This window comes from Sinohyriopsis cumingii, chromosome 5, assembly GCF_028554795.1.
Source record: "Sinohyriopsis cumingii isolate HCF-2022 chromosome 5, ASM2855479v2, whole genome shotgun sequence".
In the NCBI taxonomy this organism is placed as follows: Eukaryota; Metazoa; Mollusca; class Bivalvia; order Unionida; family Unionidae; genus Sinohyriopsis; species Sinohyriopsis cumingii.
In genome coordinates, this window is record NC_142965.1 from 40,188,566 (window position 1) to 40,206,101 (window position 17,536).

General features: G+C 37.0%; 1 long non-coding RNA gene across 1 annotated transcript; it reads right to left on the reverse strand.

Moving 5' to 3' along the window:
- Positions 1–895: 895 nt before the first annotated feature.
- LOC149798994 (uncharacterized) lies at positions 896–12,641 on the reverse strand. Its single transcript, XR_016421046.1, has 2 exons — positions 12,570–12,641; positions 896–6,188 (listed from the first exon to the last, which is right to left on the reverse strand). It is a non-coding gene; the product is annotated as an uncharacterized LOC149798994 (long non-coding RNA).
- Positions 12,642–17,536: the final 4,895 nt, after the last annotated feature.

Below are 17,536 nucleotides of genomic sequence, written 5' to 3' on the forward strand. Positions count from 1 at the left end.
TCCTCATTATTGGCTATTCATTTAGTATTGCTACGTCTGTATGGTCATAAACCAAGTAACAGAAAGAAGAGAAACCAACACGTTTTGCAAAACTTAACAAATAATTTGATTTTCAAAGTTATAAATGAAAATGTGGGAGGATCGTACTAATTTAATAATTTGAAATACATATTCATGTGACCTAACTCATCCAATAGGAATTAACTTAATTCTTCTAAAATAACACATGACCCATCTGTCCAATCGGAAAAATATTAAAATATTTACTAATAATTTTATTATTAGTAACTATCAATGCATACGTAAGCATCTATTTATAGATCCTAGTAATTTTATGTTCTTCAATACATAAAAATAGGACATATGCAAGTACGAAATCGAGCTAGAGACAATCGCTACAGTTTAAATCCATGAATAAAAATGACAAAAATTATAGATAAAATCATGAGCCAGGAGTATAAAAATATAGGTATACATAACAGAATGAACAATATTTTATGATAGACGAAAATGAAACTAATACTAAATAATAACTGGATTTTAACAACTAACAATTAAAGCTCGTATATTCTTATGCCAGAGGTTGTGTTTATAATCCAACACAAATTAGACTGAAATGTTGATATGCTAGAGGTCATTCTTATAATTAATTCAAAGCAAAAGAAATTGAAAATTTAATATGCTCAAAGTTGTGCTTATAGTTTAACACAAATGAGGTAGAATATATAATATGCTAGAGGTACCATTAATTCAACATAAATGAGATTGAAAGGTTCATATGCTAAAGGTCGTGTGAGGTTGAGAGATTCATCTGCTAGAGGCCGTGTTCATAATTGAACAGAAATGAGATTGAAAGATTCATATGGTAGAGGCCGTGTTCATAATTCAACACAAATGAGATTGAAAGGTTTATATACCAGACGTCGTGTTTAAAATTCAACACAATGAGATTGAAACGTTCATATACTAGAGGCCGTGTTTATAATTGAACAGAAATAAAATTGAAATATTTATCTGCAAGAGACCGTGTTTATTACTGAACAAAAATGAGATTGAAAGGTTCATATGCCAGAAGTGGTGTTCATAATTGAACACATATGAGATAGAAAAGGTTCATATGCTAGACGTAATGTTTATAATTTAACACAAATGAGATTGAACGATTCATCTGCTAAGTCATGTTCATAATTCAACAAAAGTGAGATTGAAAGATTCATATGCAAGAGGTTGTGTTTATAATTCAACACAAATGAGATAGAAATATCCTAGAAATAGCTTGTAACTTACACAATATATGAGTATTACGGCCAATCAAGGCAGAGCAACAAACCGTAACGCGCTATGCTTTGAAGCGAGTCAACAATTTTGCGTCAGAAAGATGTTTCTTACAACACAGACAAAATATTGTGTTACTTTCAATATGTGCTTGAAATATTAGTTACAAATATAATCAGTTTTATTTTTCAAGGAAATTACACTTCTACGTGTCCAAGTACGGTGTAAAAACAAAAGTCAAGGAAATGGACAAATACAGAAACACAAAAATTAAAGGAATACAAAATGCTAGAACTAAAGTCAAATGGTAGAGAAACATCTTAATCAGTTATATTGGATGCATACAAGAAATAACAGACTTTTGCGATTTCGTTTACTAGGTACGAGTCGATAGCAGTTGTTTCGAATAGAAAACAATATTATGTTTGTTGTCGTACAATCTACACGAGGGTTCAGCTTTGATGGGTATTATTAAATTTTATATCTATACTCTATGCACAACAAAACAATACTGAATTGTGCGAGATATGATTTAATACATGGATTGTAAGAGATATAGAATACATGACTATATGCATTTGTCTCTCTCACTCTCTCTCTCACTCTCTCTCTCACTCACTCTCTTTCTCTCAAACATGCCACTATTCATTGTTACCCATGTTCTACAACATCAACACATAAAAAATAGCATCAGTACTTAATTTAAATATTTAAAAAATATTTGGCTCTCTCTGTGAGGGCTACTCATGGGCTAGAATCTGAATGTAAAGGACTGATTCCCAATCAGTGCTAAGCTGATCCCAGCATTACAGTGTATTCTGGGCTGATCCCAGCTCAAGTAGATTTGGTGCTGGGCTGATCCCAGCTCATTGTAAAGGACAGATTCCCAACTGGTGCTAGGCTGATCCAAGCATTACAGTGTAATATGGGCTGATCCCACCTCAAGTCGAATTAGTGCTAGGCATTTTCCAGCACTCGAGTATATTCTGGGCTGATCCCATCTCCAAGTAAATCTGTGCTAGGCTGATCCCAGCATTATTGTGTGTTCTGGGCTGATCCCAGCTCAAGGATAATTGGTGCTAAGCATTAAAGCGTAATCTGGGCTGGCTCAAGGATAATTGGTGCTAAGCATTAAAGCGTAATCTGGGCTGATCCCAGCTTTCGTAGACTGTGCTAGGCTGATCCCAGCTCGAGTAAAATCTGTGCTAGGCTGATCCCAGCATTCAAGTCACAGCTCAATAAAAAGACTGATTCCCAATCGTTGCTAGGCTGATCCAAGCATTACAGTATATTCTGGGCTGATCCCAGCTCAAGTAATATCTGTGCTAGGCTGGTTACAGCATTCGAGGATATTCTGGGCTGACCCCATCTTCAAGTAAATCTAATGCTAGGCTGATCCCAGCATTATTGTGTATTCTGGGCTGATTCCAGCTCAAGGATAATTGGTGTTAGGCTGATCCCAGCATTAAAGTGCAATCTGGACTGATCCCAGCTTCCGTAGACTGTGCTAGACTCGTCCCAGCTCAAGTAAAACCTGTGCTAGGCTGATCCCAGCATTTAAGTGTATTGTGGGCTGATCCCAACTTAAGTAGATTATGTGCTTTTCTGATCCCAAAATACTAATGTATTCTGGGCTGATCCCATCTTAAATAAATATATGCTAGGCTGATCCACGCATAAGAGTGTATTCCGGGTTGATCCCAGATTCGAGGAATAAAGCTAGGCTGATCCCAACATGAAGAATATATTCTTATATTTTTCCTATTTAAAACTGTAAAATAAATGTATCTAACGGGCACGATCTTTACGTTATTAGTATAGCTTATGAGTATCCTATTGGGGACAAATGCCAAATTGAATTTGATATTAAATATATCAAATGAGAGCCCCCAAGAGGATGGCAGTTTAGAATGTGAAAAACCATTTGGAAGGAATGGTGTCCAAAGCACAGGATACCAAATGTATGTACACAACTATTCCTATGCAGAAAGGAGTCGGTTAGGGTGAACTCTGATGTAGCGCGTATAACATGACAAAGACCGTCGTTCTAAAGTCTTAATTAGATGGTCCTCCATACCAACTGTAGTTGCAGTTGTGGCTGCTCCAATACGAAACGAATGACCAGAAAAGTTGTGCTCATCATAGTCATGCGTGCCAGCAGGCTCTGATGTGGACGGCTGTATCAGTCTGTGCACCACAAGAACGCCGATCTGTGCACACACTATCCAAAAATGTTTGTATTTCCCTCTCCCAGGTAGTTGTAAATAGTGACGCAGCGCATGGACTGGTCTTGTACTTTTTGGGGCATGACACTTAGGCAAAATGGGTACCCTTGGAGTGTTTGTACTGTGTAAACTCGACAACTAAACCAACGACACCGATCTGAACCCGAGAAAACTAAAGTTGGGTTTCCGCAACCAGGTTGTCTGTCATTTCCCCTAACCGCAAGAATGCATGAAGTGCAAGGAGAAATATGGACTTAAATAGAGCCACACGGACGGCATTGCGAGTGAATCAAGACTAGACTAGAACGAGTTTTTTGTAGAATACATTTATCAATGGTAGTCTGCGGCAAATGTTTATGAAGTATTTGCATAAGTTTTTGAATAAGAAAGTAATTGATTGGATCAGGGAGATTGTTCAGTTTCTGTAAAAAGCCAATAGCCGACACATATGTATATATGGTAGATTCCGCATAGTGTTTTGCAAAAAGGTATGAAATGAAAATATCAAACTGGTACAGTGATAAAAAGGATAGTGCTGTGGAGTTTTAAAGTGGTTGAAAAAATCGATGTAGTGTTTGCAACTGCACCTGTATGTTCCATGGAACATGCAGAGAGAGAGCACGTTTTACCAGAATGGACAATTTGATTACTCCCAGTCAGGGACGTCATTGGGGGTGGGGTGGGGGTGGCAAATGCCCCCCCCCCCCGAAAAAAGTTGAAATGACGTCCCTGTTCCCAGTCGTTAGTTGTTAAATTCGGTAGGTCCGGGACCTTTACTGTAATTCCCTCTCCATAAGGTGAGAGTTGTGCACTTTTTTTAATTTGTTGGATAAGATTCTAATGCACTGTCTCCATGAATGGAAAGGATTCTAGATAATATATTGCGACTGTCACTGAAAGGATGGAAGTTGTCTTAACCTAGCGTTGCATTGTTGTCCATGACGGGGACATCTGGCGGCGATGATTCAGCATGCCATAAAAATAGCGTGTCGGATTGGTCCGTGCTTCCCTCGTGCTACTAATCCTGGAGGCAATCAAGGAGCGAAAGATTTCAGATAACGTAGCCAGAGTATTCTGCAATGCCAACACCTTCTTCGACAATTGGGTCACTGTCGAAATATTAGGATGTGTTAAAGACACTTCCGGTTGCGCATGGGCGAAATTATCTATTCCGATAACTGTTTGAATATCATTAACACTGTTGCTGCTACATTCCATGAACAAAGGAATTTACGAGATTTCGTTAATCCCGGGCTGAAATGAATCCCTTGAATAGAAAGTTCTTGTCTAAGTTTGGCAGAGACCAATTCTCCGTAATGTCACGTTATAATTGGCCGTTCATGGCGAGTAATGGGGTTGATTCGACTGTTACGAAGCGAAATCAGGAAGATGAGCAGAAAGTCTGTATGCACATGGAAAACCACCAAATTCAAATCAAGCACAAATCAGCACAAATCCATAAGAAAAGTTTGTTGCGGAGACTCTAAATCCATTGTCTGTACCTTCTGAAAAACCAGAGAGGTGGAACTCTACATTCCTTGTCTGTACCTTTGAAAAACCAGAGAAGTGACTGATAGCATGGTACTCTATATGATCATGCAATATTCGTAAGATTATCTAATTTGGTTGGCTCTTTGAATTGTGCCGCCAATGCCAAACAATATGAATACTTCTGCTCATGCACCCCCCCCCCATGTGATCCTCCAACAAGCCCCATGAAGACAGCAATTAAGAGGCTAATAACAGTCTCTTGCATAATTCCCTGTTTGCCTCTTAGTTTCAAGGTACGTGACAACACCCCTATCCAAATGTTAACCACTGACAAAGCCTTATAATTTGACATTACATCATCTAACCACACAACCAATTCCTCCCTCAAACCCCATTGCAACATTGGCAATGTGTACCTACAGTAACTCAAGATCATCAAGTTGTGCATAAACTAAAATTTAATAAACAATTATGTACTAAGTTAGACCAGTCAGTATATGCATTATAAACAGAATTTAGTTAATCTCTTGTATAAACATTGAAGTGATGTGTAGTGATTCATCCTCAAGATTGTTTCAGTAAATAAACATAATGGAAAGTAGATGTTGTTAACCAAACGGTAAGTATACAAATACAGTCACACAATATAGAGTAGGAAAAAATGTAAATGATATTAGAATTATGCCATTTGCTTGACTGTTCATCTTATGGCGTCGATTCAGAACAACCACCATTCCAGGAATGCCTATATCCAACGTTTGGAACGTACTCAGTCATACTATATTTTACCATTCAAACACATCAACTGTTTCTCTTTTTGTCTCTGTTTGACTATTATTTGGCTTACATGACATAAACATTTGAACATTATAAGGTCTATTGTTGATTAAGCCATTTTCATTAATACTGACCATGATATAGAAAGGTCAAGGACATGCATTATAGTTACAGTCTGTCCGGTTTTATATATTTGGTGTCCGATAATGTACATTTGTCAGAGACATTGTACACATCCGATGTCGTTTTTCCACAAGATGTTGTCCATCCTCTTTGAATCAGAATACTGTGTTTGACAGCTGTGAGAAACTTTTTGCTATGGATCCATCCGTAGAGTGTATCTCCCATCACATTTTATGCTAGACGCGCACTGTGCTGAGACATTATTATAATTATTTGTCGCCGTCAGATTTGGGTATCCTGCAAAGATGAACACACATTTGTTACATTGACTCTTGCGTTTGCGTGTTTGTGGGTGTGTTTCTCTGTGTGCATGCATGTGTGTGTGTGTGTGTGTGTGTGTGTGTGAGAGAGAGAGAGAGAGAGAGACAGAAATGTTGTGTTGGTGTGTAAGCGCGTGCATGTATTTATAAGACAGAGAGCAAAGGTTCAGAATATGTTTTGGGAAAACGAAAGAAATGAGAGATTTTTTATAAAAGTGACATAAGAGAATGCAACTTATTATTACAGATCCATTTTTTTATATTCTTATTGGTAACGGTATAAAAAAATGAACGAAATACAAAATATAAAGGAGAGAGAGAGAGAGAAAGAGAGAGGAAAATAAATAAAATGCTACAACTCGCAATGCACAAGTCTGATTACATTGTATATATTGATATACAAATCCTTATGTGTCACACATTTATAATTATAAATTCTTTACAAGCATGCTTCAATTTTTCCTACAAGGTTATATTTGACCGTAGGATAACACAAAAGAATCTAATTAGGACACTGGTTCAATTCATGAATGTTTTGTAGTTCCTGAAGGCGTCATTAAAAATCATATAGCTGTCAACACAAGATATAGAATATGAATTCGGTCTGCATACGTCTCTAGCGCGCACACACACACACACACACACACACACACACACACACAAACGAACGACCGTGATATCTTATACATGAACTCAGCAACGTTGACATTATGGTGGTGACCGATGAACCCATAGTGCTGGCTATGGGAAAACAATGTTTTCAGGTACAGGACCAAAACATGACCACAGTACACGCTGCTGCGGTAGACGTTATGGTGGTGACCGATTAAACCAAAAGTGCTGGCTACGTGAAAACCAAGTTTCCAGATTCCGGATCAAAAGAGGACCATATTACATACGGCCAGATTCTAATATCGGTTGGCGAGTCTGGTACCCGGTAAGAACGAGTTTTGTACCAGCAGTATCCTAAGTGTCGTCGGGATTATGGACAGTTTTGATTAATTGATGGATAAGTTGTTTATCACTACTGTATTATTGTATTGAAGGTCTTTAAGAAACTCGAGGCCTCACCAACACCAATATAGGTTTAGATGAATTCCACTCACACACCATCATATATCCGTGTACCATAGGCGGCAAAGACCGCAATATTGCCGGTTGCTACATTGGCAGGTTTGTTGAAGAGCTCAGAAACTTCCACGCTCGAGTTTTTAAGGTCTTTTGTGACATCGGACAACACAATCAGGTCATTTAAGTCTGCGTTATTGACATAAATTGCTAAAAGATGCAGGTCTGATCTGGTTGCATACTAGAAGAGATCGCCAATTCGGTGGTCTAAATAAAAAAGCGTCCAAAAATGTCTCACACATTAGTTATAACTAGTCCATCATGAGCGTGAAATGAAAGTTTAATAGACCATGAATGGTGGCAGCACGTGTATCAAATAAATCATCAAGACACCAGAGATAATCTTAGGCATAAATATTATTATCACTGACAGTGAGTATTACCACGGGGTCCACCTGCAGGCGTACCGTCTGGACGTTTCTTCTGCAAATGGCTGTAATGCGGAAGAGTGCATTTATTTTCCGAACAAAGCATTTCTTTTGTGCCACTGAGACGGGTAATAAAGGGATTCGCATTCTCGGACGGAAAAATTATCGGCCATAACTTGTTACTACTGATCATCACGTTGTCATAATAGCAGCTGTCACGATCGAGGCCCATCTCCGCTTGGTCGGGGATGGTTGCATACTGTGAGAGAATTTCGGTTGATATCCCACAGTAAAACCTCGAGGAGGATGAGTGTCTAAATATGTCCAAGTTCATGGTTGAACACTGCTAGCGGGCACGCTTTTTGAGTAAATATTAAAAAAGAGATGGTCTAGCTCTTGTTCACACCAGTGCTGCCGATGTAAGGGCTCAAACGCACGAAATAATATGTCCGGGATCGGGATGCAACCAAGCGCCTTTTTTATTTTTAATCGATGGCGTGGAGCAGTTCAGCGGCAGTGATGGAGGGATGCATCCCTTTGCTCTGCAAATATACAAATTACTTCCGGAGGCGGTACAAGGCCTTACGAGTGAAGAGTCGAGGTTGACGTTGGCATGCTTCATGCTCTTTGCATCCTGGTATGTGTGCCAATCCATCGCTTACGCAGTATAGCTTTAAGAACTGTTCCATAAACGGCAGATAAAAATTGAAAAGAGTCTTTAATCATATTTTAGCATTTATTATCGTCCTGTTTTATTGCATCCAGCGCATCAATTGATTTAACAACAAATGTGTCGTGCCAAAAAGCAGCTCCCAGAACTTTGTTTTGTGTGGCTGAAGCGTCAATAATGACCATGCTATTAAAGGGTTGCTATGTCCTTGTAGATTTGCTCGGATTGTCTGCGCTAAATGCAAAAGAATGAGACTATAGAGAATGAGGCGACGAAATGCGACTCGCCAATGGCAAATACGCGCTTTAAGAACTTTCGTGGCAAGCGGCGTGAACAGCTGATAGCGCATGCGCTGTAAGGACACGCTAACTTGAGCAAGACGGTGAGATAGCTGAAAACCTGACAGGGATGCAATGGAACAAATCTTTCGGGGAGAAATTTCTGTCTCGCCACAGCTACTTCAGACCAGATACAAGGCTTGACATTCGATATTCGACAAGAAACAGACAGCCGATTCAAGACTGGGTAGGCCCCATAAACCGTGCAGAAGTCATGTTCTAGCGACGGGAACTGGCATATTCGCAAAGCTGTGACATCCGCGATGCTGCTTCAACAATGCAACTTTATCGGCGGTTTTGGAACTGGTTCTCATTTCGGAATGCACAAAGTAAACGCAATCAATACAAAGCTTGCGATAATATACTACAATTCGCAATGTCGTTGAAGGTTGTGGCAGAGGTCAAAAAGCCAAAGTCTCCTTAGATGTTGCCAGAGTGTAGCTGGAAAAGCAAGCCAGGTGGCAGTTTTAAATGTAAGCACCACTTAACATTCTCCGGCCTTTATTTGATTTTTAAATCCTAACAAGGTACACTTATATCTTGTTTCCGCCACAAGTAACGTATAGGTATGCGCTGACAGTAGGTGAAGATGCCAGCCGTAAGACAAACACGTGACCACCTAGGATGATTACAAGGTCGCAATAGACAAAATGCTGTGCCTTTTAAGCTTTTATATAAATCATACGAATTTTCTAAATTGATTCTGTTTGCAGTTCTTATGTCAAGATTTACATAAGTCGCTACAATTATTTAAATTAATTTGTGTTGCTCGTAGAACACAAAGTATTATTAAAATGTCTCCTAGCTCTGTTCTATACTCTTTTCGGGTCTCTTGTCGCATGATTACCACCACAACATGCACATATCATGCAATCGGAATACTTTACATCCTCTTTGAAAATCTAGCATGCATACCATAATACTTGCACACCTCTTTAAGCGTAGACAGACAAAGCTTGTTGTAACAGTCCAAGCAAATCATGTGCTAACGAAATCTTACTTTTATATTTTGTATGAAATACGTCTTTACAGCTGGTAAAATATAAAAGTGATAAATCTGTAAACATCCAATGTTCTAAGATATTGTAACGTTTCGAAATATCGTTTCTCGATGTAGTACTACAATCGTTAACCGTAATGACAGAACTGGAAAAAAACCTCATAAAAGTCGGTGGTTGTTGCCTTAGAAAATATATAATGAAGATGAAACAATGAATAATTTTTTTTATCGATTTCATGCAGGTATGACCCGATGTAACATCCACTAAGTTTGCTCTGCCCCCTGATAAGCGGCTACCCCATGAGACTTCTGCAACACGGCGGAGAATTCCAACGTTTGCTACGCAATTGACTCTGACCGTACACAGTAACACAAATGTCTAAATATCAAAAATCGGGTGGAAATGGTCCGAAGAAACTCGGATCAGAGTCAGATACAACTTGCAAAGAAATCTTCATATCCCCTCTAACAAGAACAGTAGATGTACAATGTCACATGATTATTCTTCATGTCACATGGTCATGACTTCCTTGAACTTTACCTAATGTTACTATTATAAATATCCTTCATAAAGCAGAAATGACATTGGTACAATTTTGAAGCAAACAAGGTTGCATATTTTCTCAGTATCATGTAATAAAGCATAAAACGAATTTTGTTGTTGAAAATGAAGATTTACGAACAAGTAATCTTATGATATACACGTTATTATTATGTTAGAATAAGACTTCTAGCAATATGATTGGCCAGTTAACAAGATATAAAATCCAGAATTTCTGTTAAAACGAATTACAGCGGGTGTAGAGTTAAAAATAACTAATTTATTAACCAAATATATATAATGATTGTATTATATGCAGAAGTGAGTTACTGTGTGTTTGATTATCAATGAAGGCTAGCTTTTAGTTACTGTTAATTCATGAGTCGTGGCACAGGGACTTCGGCCCACGGGAGGCAACCTCTTTAACTATGGTGATGTACGAAATCATCTACATAGCCAGACATTGCAGATCGTAGTGCAAACTAAAGCTTAAATGTTGATCAAAATAGTTAGGTTTTGAAACTAATGAATTCAGAACACTTTTAGTTTTAGGGTGTACGTAATAATGATCGCCTTGAACCATACACTTTGCCTTCTGCTTTTCGTGTTTGGAATTCATATACAGTATGCATTTTTTCCGTCATAAGCTGTTTTCAAACATGGAACTTGTACTTGCAGATTGAATTCAGGTGGGTTTTGTATCAACCCTATCTGGTAGGTAAATATATAGAGTAGATGCCACCCCCAACCCCCCCCCCTAAAAAAGAAACCCCACGAAAAAACAAATTGAACGAAATTATGCAGGAGAGGTGTAAATTACAATAACAAGGAGACTTAAACCTGTTTACCCTCATAACACTATTTGAAATGGATGTCTCATATGACTTTGAACCCTTGCAATCAAAATCTTCATTTGTAATTTTGCAAATGGTTGAATTTTAGCAAATCGAATATGATCCTAATTGCAATTGTAAATAGGCTCGGATGTAATTCAGGTTTATAATAAAATATATCAGTCCATCAGTTTCAAATCGTAAGTTAATTGTTAAGAGTTCATTCAATAGCCTTTAAATCTGCCAGAGAAAGCGGATCATACTTAAATACAGTCCTGTAACGTTTTGTGTTGTTTTTCAGAGAAGTAATATTTTTAATTGGATTCTATATACAAAGTAATTGAATGTGAAGGAACATGACACTTATTTGAAGACTTTTGTATGACCTTCACCACTGCCAGTTCCTGATATTTATTTCTATAGATCTAATGAAAAGTTAACACCAAGACAGTGGAGTATGACATCAACACTCACCGCTTCCATTGGATAAAATCTTTGCGTCAATGCTATCAAGCGACAAAGCGTATCGACCTGCAAAAGGATTTACGCGCCCCCCCCCCCCCCCGCTAAAATAGCAAAAGAAGAAAACATAAATAAAAATAAAAAAACCCAAAATAAATGAATAAACAGTTAATACAGTGTTAATATTCGTTATTCGTTACTTCTCAATCTCCTCTGATCATGTCCCACAGTTTAATGTCTTTGTCCCCGATACAACATACCGAACAACATGCCTCTTAGGAATTTGATGTCATTTATGCATGTTATGGCCGTGACGATGACCTATTGTTTGTAAAACGATGTTCTTGATTGTTAAATGGAAAAATGGACAAAACCCTGAAATAAACTCTTGGTTAATTCTCTGGCGACGAAACGGATTTATTATAATAAAGGTTCATATACATGCCGCACAATTTGCATTCCTGCCACTGTAATCTGGCAACTTTGTTTAACTGTGGCCACACACAACGTATGTGAATATTTTTAAGATATAAAATATAGTTACAATCTAAGTGTTCTCTGTGAAAAGGTAAGAAACCAAAACTGTTTTTATTCTTAACGGGGCCTGCAAACTAAGTAGGCTGAACCTTATTACCCTGTCTATTATTAAATACATACGTTCCATATAATAACCTATTCTCTCTCTCTCTCTCTCTCTCTCTCTCTCTCTCTGAATTACGTTATATATGATAACGAATGATAAATTATCTGTACTTATGAAAATCCAAAAAGCAAGACATAATGTATACGTCAATATTTTCCTGACGATAATGTGCAACCAGTCACAACATGTAGGCCGAAAAGAATCTGAAATAAGACTTCTCCAAATCGAAAGAAATATTTTTCTTTGCTCAATATATGGTTTTGATTTTGAGGTTTTATTATAAATATTTGTGTATTAATAAGATTCGCTAGAGTCGCAAATTAAAGACAAAGAATAATAACATTCCATATTTATCAAAGCGTCTTATATACATACCACGGACGTTAAGATCGTTAACTGACTGCTAGCTATCCTTTCTTTCGTATGAATACGCCAGATGTTCCTTGGTTGTTGAGTAATGAAAACTACATTATATTTACGTGGTGAATCATTTACAAAATTACCTTTTGAGCTTATATTTCCTATATTTTACTACCATGTAAATTTTTCATCATCAATTGTAAACCAAATATATTGATATTTCCGTATGCATGTTTCATAAGTTAAACGCCGTATGAACCTAGGATATGAAAATAATTTCTAATTTGTTACATGATACCCTAATCATACAAAAGTGCCGTGGAAGTGAGCGCGAAATAGCAAAGTTACCTGATCAAGAGAAGAACTAAATAAAGAGTTTCACACGAGAGAAAAACGTTATATATATTGTATTGATATAACTATAATTTAAAAAAAATGGGAACAGTTACCATTTTTTCGACCAGTTTAAAGGATTTTGAATATATATATATATATATATATATATATATATATATATATATATATATATATATATATATATATATATATATATCTGCAAGAGGATTTTAACATATTATTTTACTCATCTGTTTCATGTTGTGAAGTTGAATCATGTTATACATATAATTGTATTGACACAGTTCATCTGATATTTTGAGTTTATTGCGAAGGAAGAAAATATTTCAAGACAGGGTTATTAAAATATTTTAGAAAAAGAATCATTTACATTTAAGAGTTATCATTTGTTACGTTTTATGAATAAGATTAAAATGAGAAAAGCTACATGCTGTATTAGTTGTTTGACTTGTAAAAAAAAAGCTGATGAATGAATTTTATTTGTTTTCGTTTGTTGCAACGGCACTTTAAATTCATTATTGGCTATATCATGCCGTGAGAATGGGAGCGAAGTGCCTTCCCCGAGAAGACAGTGGAAACCAATCTGGACTGACCATGGTTGGTATACTCCACCTGCAATCCTTGAATAATGTAACGAATTCGACGCTCTTTAAACTGAGCTATAGCGGTTCACTCGGTAAAGATAGAACAATGTGCATTACGATTAATACTAATAATAATAAAAAAATAATAGTTGTAGTAGAAGCAGTAGTAGTAGTGGAAATAGAAGTAACACTTATAGTCAGAGACGGTCCATCCATATTAACAATCTTGGCGGTTGCCGAGGGCACCAAGTTTAATGGGGCGCCAAATTTGAGGATAAATTATCATGGAGGGGTGTTGCCGATTGCATGGTTCATTGGCAGCTATTCTGAGGCCGCCCCCGTTTGTATTAGCAGAACTAGTAGCATTCGCAGTAGTTGTGGTGGTGGATATGGTAGTAGCAGTAGTAATGTAATAATAGCTGTGGTAATAAATCAGTCTCTGTAATAGTAAACGTGACAGTAATAATAACAGCAGTAGTAGTGCAGTAGTAGTTGCATAAATGGTTGTAGAATTATTTACAATTACAGAAGCAGTAAACAGAAAATATAAAAGCAGTGGAAGGAATCAGTAATTACTTTGCTTATGTGTGATAGTAGTAGTAACAATTCTAGCAAAGCTGGCAATGAAGTTATGATGTAAGCTGTGCGTCGGATATAAAGGCAGATATAATATATGTAATAGAGCTATATATAAATGGATATTCTTGTACTTTATATTATTTATACTTTATCTTTAACTATCATTAATTAGGCAATCGAGTTCAGGAAAATCAATCATCCATTCATCCTGATTGAATAAAAAATGGTTGGACCTACTATAACTTTGCTACTTATGGCCCCTCTACCACGTATATGCACATTCGTACATCGAGAATAAATCTGAATGCATTCTTTTATGCTGCACAAGGGTCGAGTTTCAGCATCACTTTACACTGGAGATGGTTAGTTATAAATTATCTTTGTCTAATTTGCATATTTATTGTCAATCTAGGACATGTCGCAAAGGATAGAACTTAATTCTCTTTTTTTTATAAAAAAAACAAACAAATACCCAATGCAAACGTGACACTGAAGTGAATACTATTATGGCCTTGCATTTTTACGCCAAGCTCAGGATTCTAAGTAACATCTTTTAGTAGGTATCATTGTGATGTGGAGAAATTTGCAGTTGAATGGGCCATCATAGATCTTTATGAGTCAAATATTTGAATTGTTAAGCGACAGAGAATTTCAAAATGTTTGCGACGTTTGATCTGGTCAGGCAATGTTACAGTTGCCCAAGGACACCGGTATTTTGAAAACTGAAACTTGTTGGATACGATTGCAACCAGATATTTCTATATGTATGTAATTATTTTTCACAAGAAAAAATGTTGCCAGCTTTTTTTCGAACTGAGTATTTTGCGTGTCTCAGTCAGTTCCACCAACATTCACACAAAACATTGTTATACGCTGTTTATAAAGCAGGTAATGTCACGACAACACCTGATTAGTTACAGTCTAGTTGGGATAATGACCCAGAAATGTTTTATAAATCTTTCGCTCTCAAAGAATGAGGTTTAATCAAAATGGATCATTTAGTATGGGAGTTAATGGAAATTTTGTCGGTTGGAATTATCCTATACGATCAAAGCTAATGACATTATTTTTGTGAAAAGTAATAAATACACACACTGAAAGTCCTGGGCAAGAGTAACAGAGACCAGACGAAAATCATGAAATTTTGACATTGTCTTCCACTTGTCTTCTGCAACATCTAACAAATCAAAATGAGTGATAGTACCCTTGAAATGAAAATTGTGACACCTAGAATAGCGTACGGATTCAATGTAAACGTAAATATCACTAAACAACCAAGAGTTACGCCTTCAACTGCAGCTACTGCAGTTCTAGAGTTACAATCATTGTCTTTTACTACATCTTCATCGAAAGAAGCCATGGATAAGAACATGATATTTTCATAGTTTTTACTCATTTTAGTATCGAGTGTGCAAAAGGTGAAAAAATAAACAGTATGGTGGAGAACTGTGATGTGTCGACAATAATGAGGACTTTGTTTTTTAACATTGTCCTTTCTTGAACATCCCCTTATGAGGAAGGTGGGTCAACATAAGGTCAATACAAAATAGTCTCAGCCACAAAATGACGACCATTCCTTGTGTTTTTGTTGAAGCAAACACTTTTCATTTCAAACATTTTTTTTCCATTATCTCTTCTTTATTGCTTTTAGTTTCTTAAAGAATTCACAGAATATCTTAAATTCTCAGCCAACAGCATTGATTTGTCTTTAAGTTTGACTATATTGTCTTACTAATAAGTTCAACATGTTAATTATCAACCTTGCAAGGAGGTTACCGATAATTTATATCTTGCATAAGCTAACTCGCTGACCTTTTTGTTTAGATAATGCATGTCAAACTAGCTTGAGCTGATGGAATCGTAAATGGGGTCAAGGGCTTAATAACTGGTTATTAATGTATTTTAAGTTCATACGATTTTAAGATAAAAAAAATAACGTAACCAAAAATAAAGTTAATCTGGTATCGAATGGAAACGTGCATACAGACGAAGATATGTCTTTAATTTCGACTATAATAGGGTATCGTTACAATACCACAGAACCAACAAAGAACTCAGTATGAGAGAAATAGAGTGTTGTGTCCATATAGATATGACGTATATTTAGAATTAGAGTAAATCGAGGATGTGTATAAACAATTTAATTATGTCTTTCATGAAAAGGCGGAGAAATCGACCACAATTACGAGTGAGTAACCTCTTCAAATTACTGTATTTTCCTTAGTGCCATTAGGATTTTTAACGTAGCTTTAACAGTTTTTCAATCAATTTGCTGCGATGTCTAGCACTGGGCATCATGCTGCAGACATGTAGCATGATGTCCCACCCGGCCACATTATCCTGACACCAGACCGACCAGTCCTAACACTAACCTCTTAATACTGAGCGCCTACCGAGGCAGCTGTTAGTTTCATTTTTAGAAGTCTTTGATATGACTCTACCGGAGTTCGAACCCGCGATCTCCCGCATCCGAGGCGGACGCTATAATAACTAGATCACCGGAGCGGTCACTTTAAATAGTTGGATCATAATAGTAATTAGTGACACGTTCTTACACAATTATGATTATATTTCGGGACAATTAAATATTTGCACGACAACAGCGTTATTTTAAAAACAAAATCTTGTTCTTGTTGTTGTTGTTCATTATATTTCGAAAATGACCATGACATTACTAACTGGATTGGTTTATGTGAACACTTTTGTGTATTTGAAGCTCCAGTATGTGTGAGACTGTGCCAGATGGAGCGATGCTGTGCGAGATCTTCCTAGGACTAAGGGTCAATGTTGAGATATTTCAAGGATGACTTCAAGGAATCTTTGAAAAGTGTCTTCTGACCATCGTCAGATTATAATAGATCTTCTTTGAGAATAGTTCTTCTGACATAATTGTGACGTGTCCTGCCAACCTCAAATATGATTTCATAGTGCAGATGCTTAGAATGGTTGCCCGGGTGAGAACCTTAGTGTTTGGAACCATATCCTAAAATTTTATTCTCATAATTTTCATCAGGCAGCCCATGTGAGAATGGTTCATCTTTTTGGCATGGCGTCTTCACATTGTTCAGTAAGCATACAACAGGTTTAGTAAGCACACAACAGGGTCGGCATGACAACGGCTTTGTAGAACTTACGTTTTGTTTGTAGACTGATGCTCCTTCTCTCCCAGAGATTTGCGAGTAGACTGCCAGAGACTTAGCAATCGCGGCGTTAGTTTAATCATCGATGTGGGCTGCACATGAGAGCATGCTGCCGAGATAGGTCAAACCGAAACTATCGCACACTAATGAGAAATGGTTCAAAAAGGAAATCAAAAAGAGTCACCATCTGTAATTTCATCCTCGCCTGTAGTCTCAACAGAATGAAGAGTTTGCCTTCAGTCCTGTATATGATGACATTCCTACTATCATTTTGCGGAAGGCATCAGTAAACATACTGTAGAGGATGTGGCCGGTACGAAGC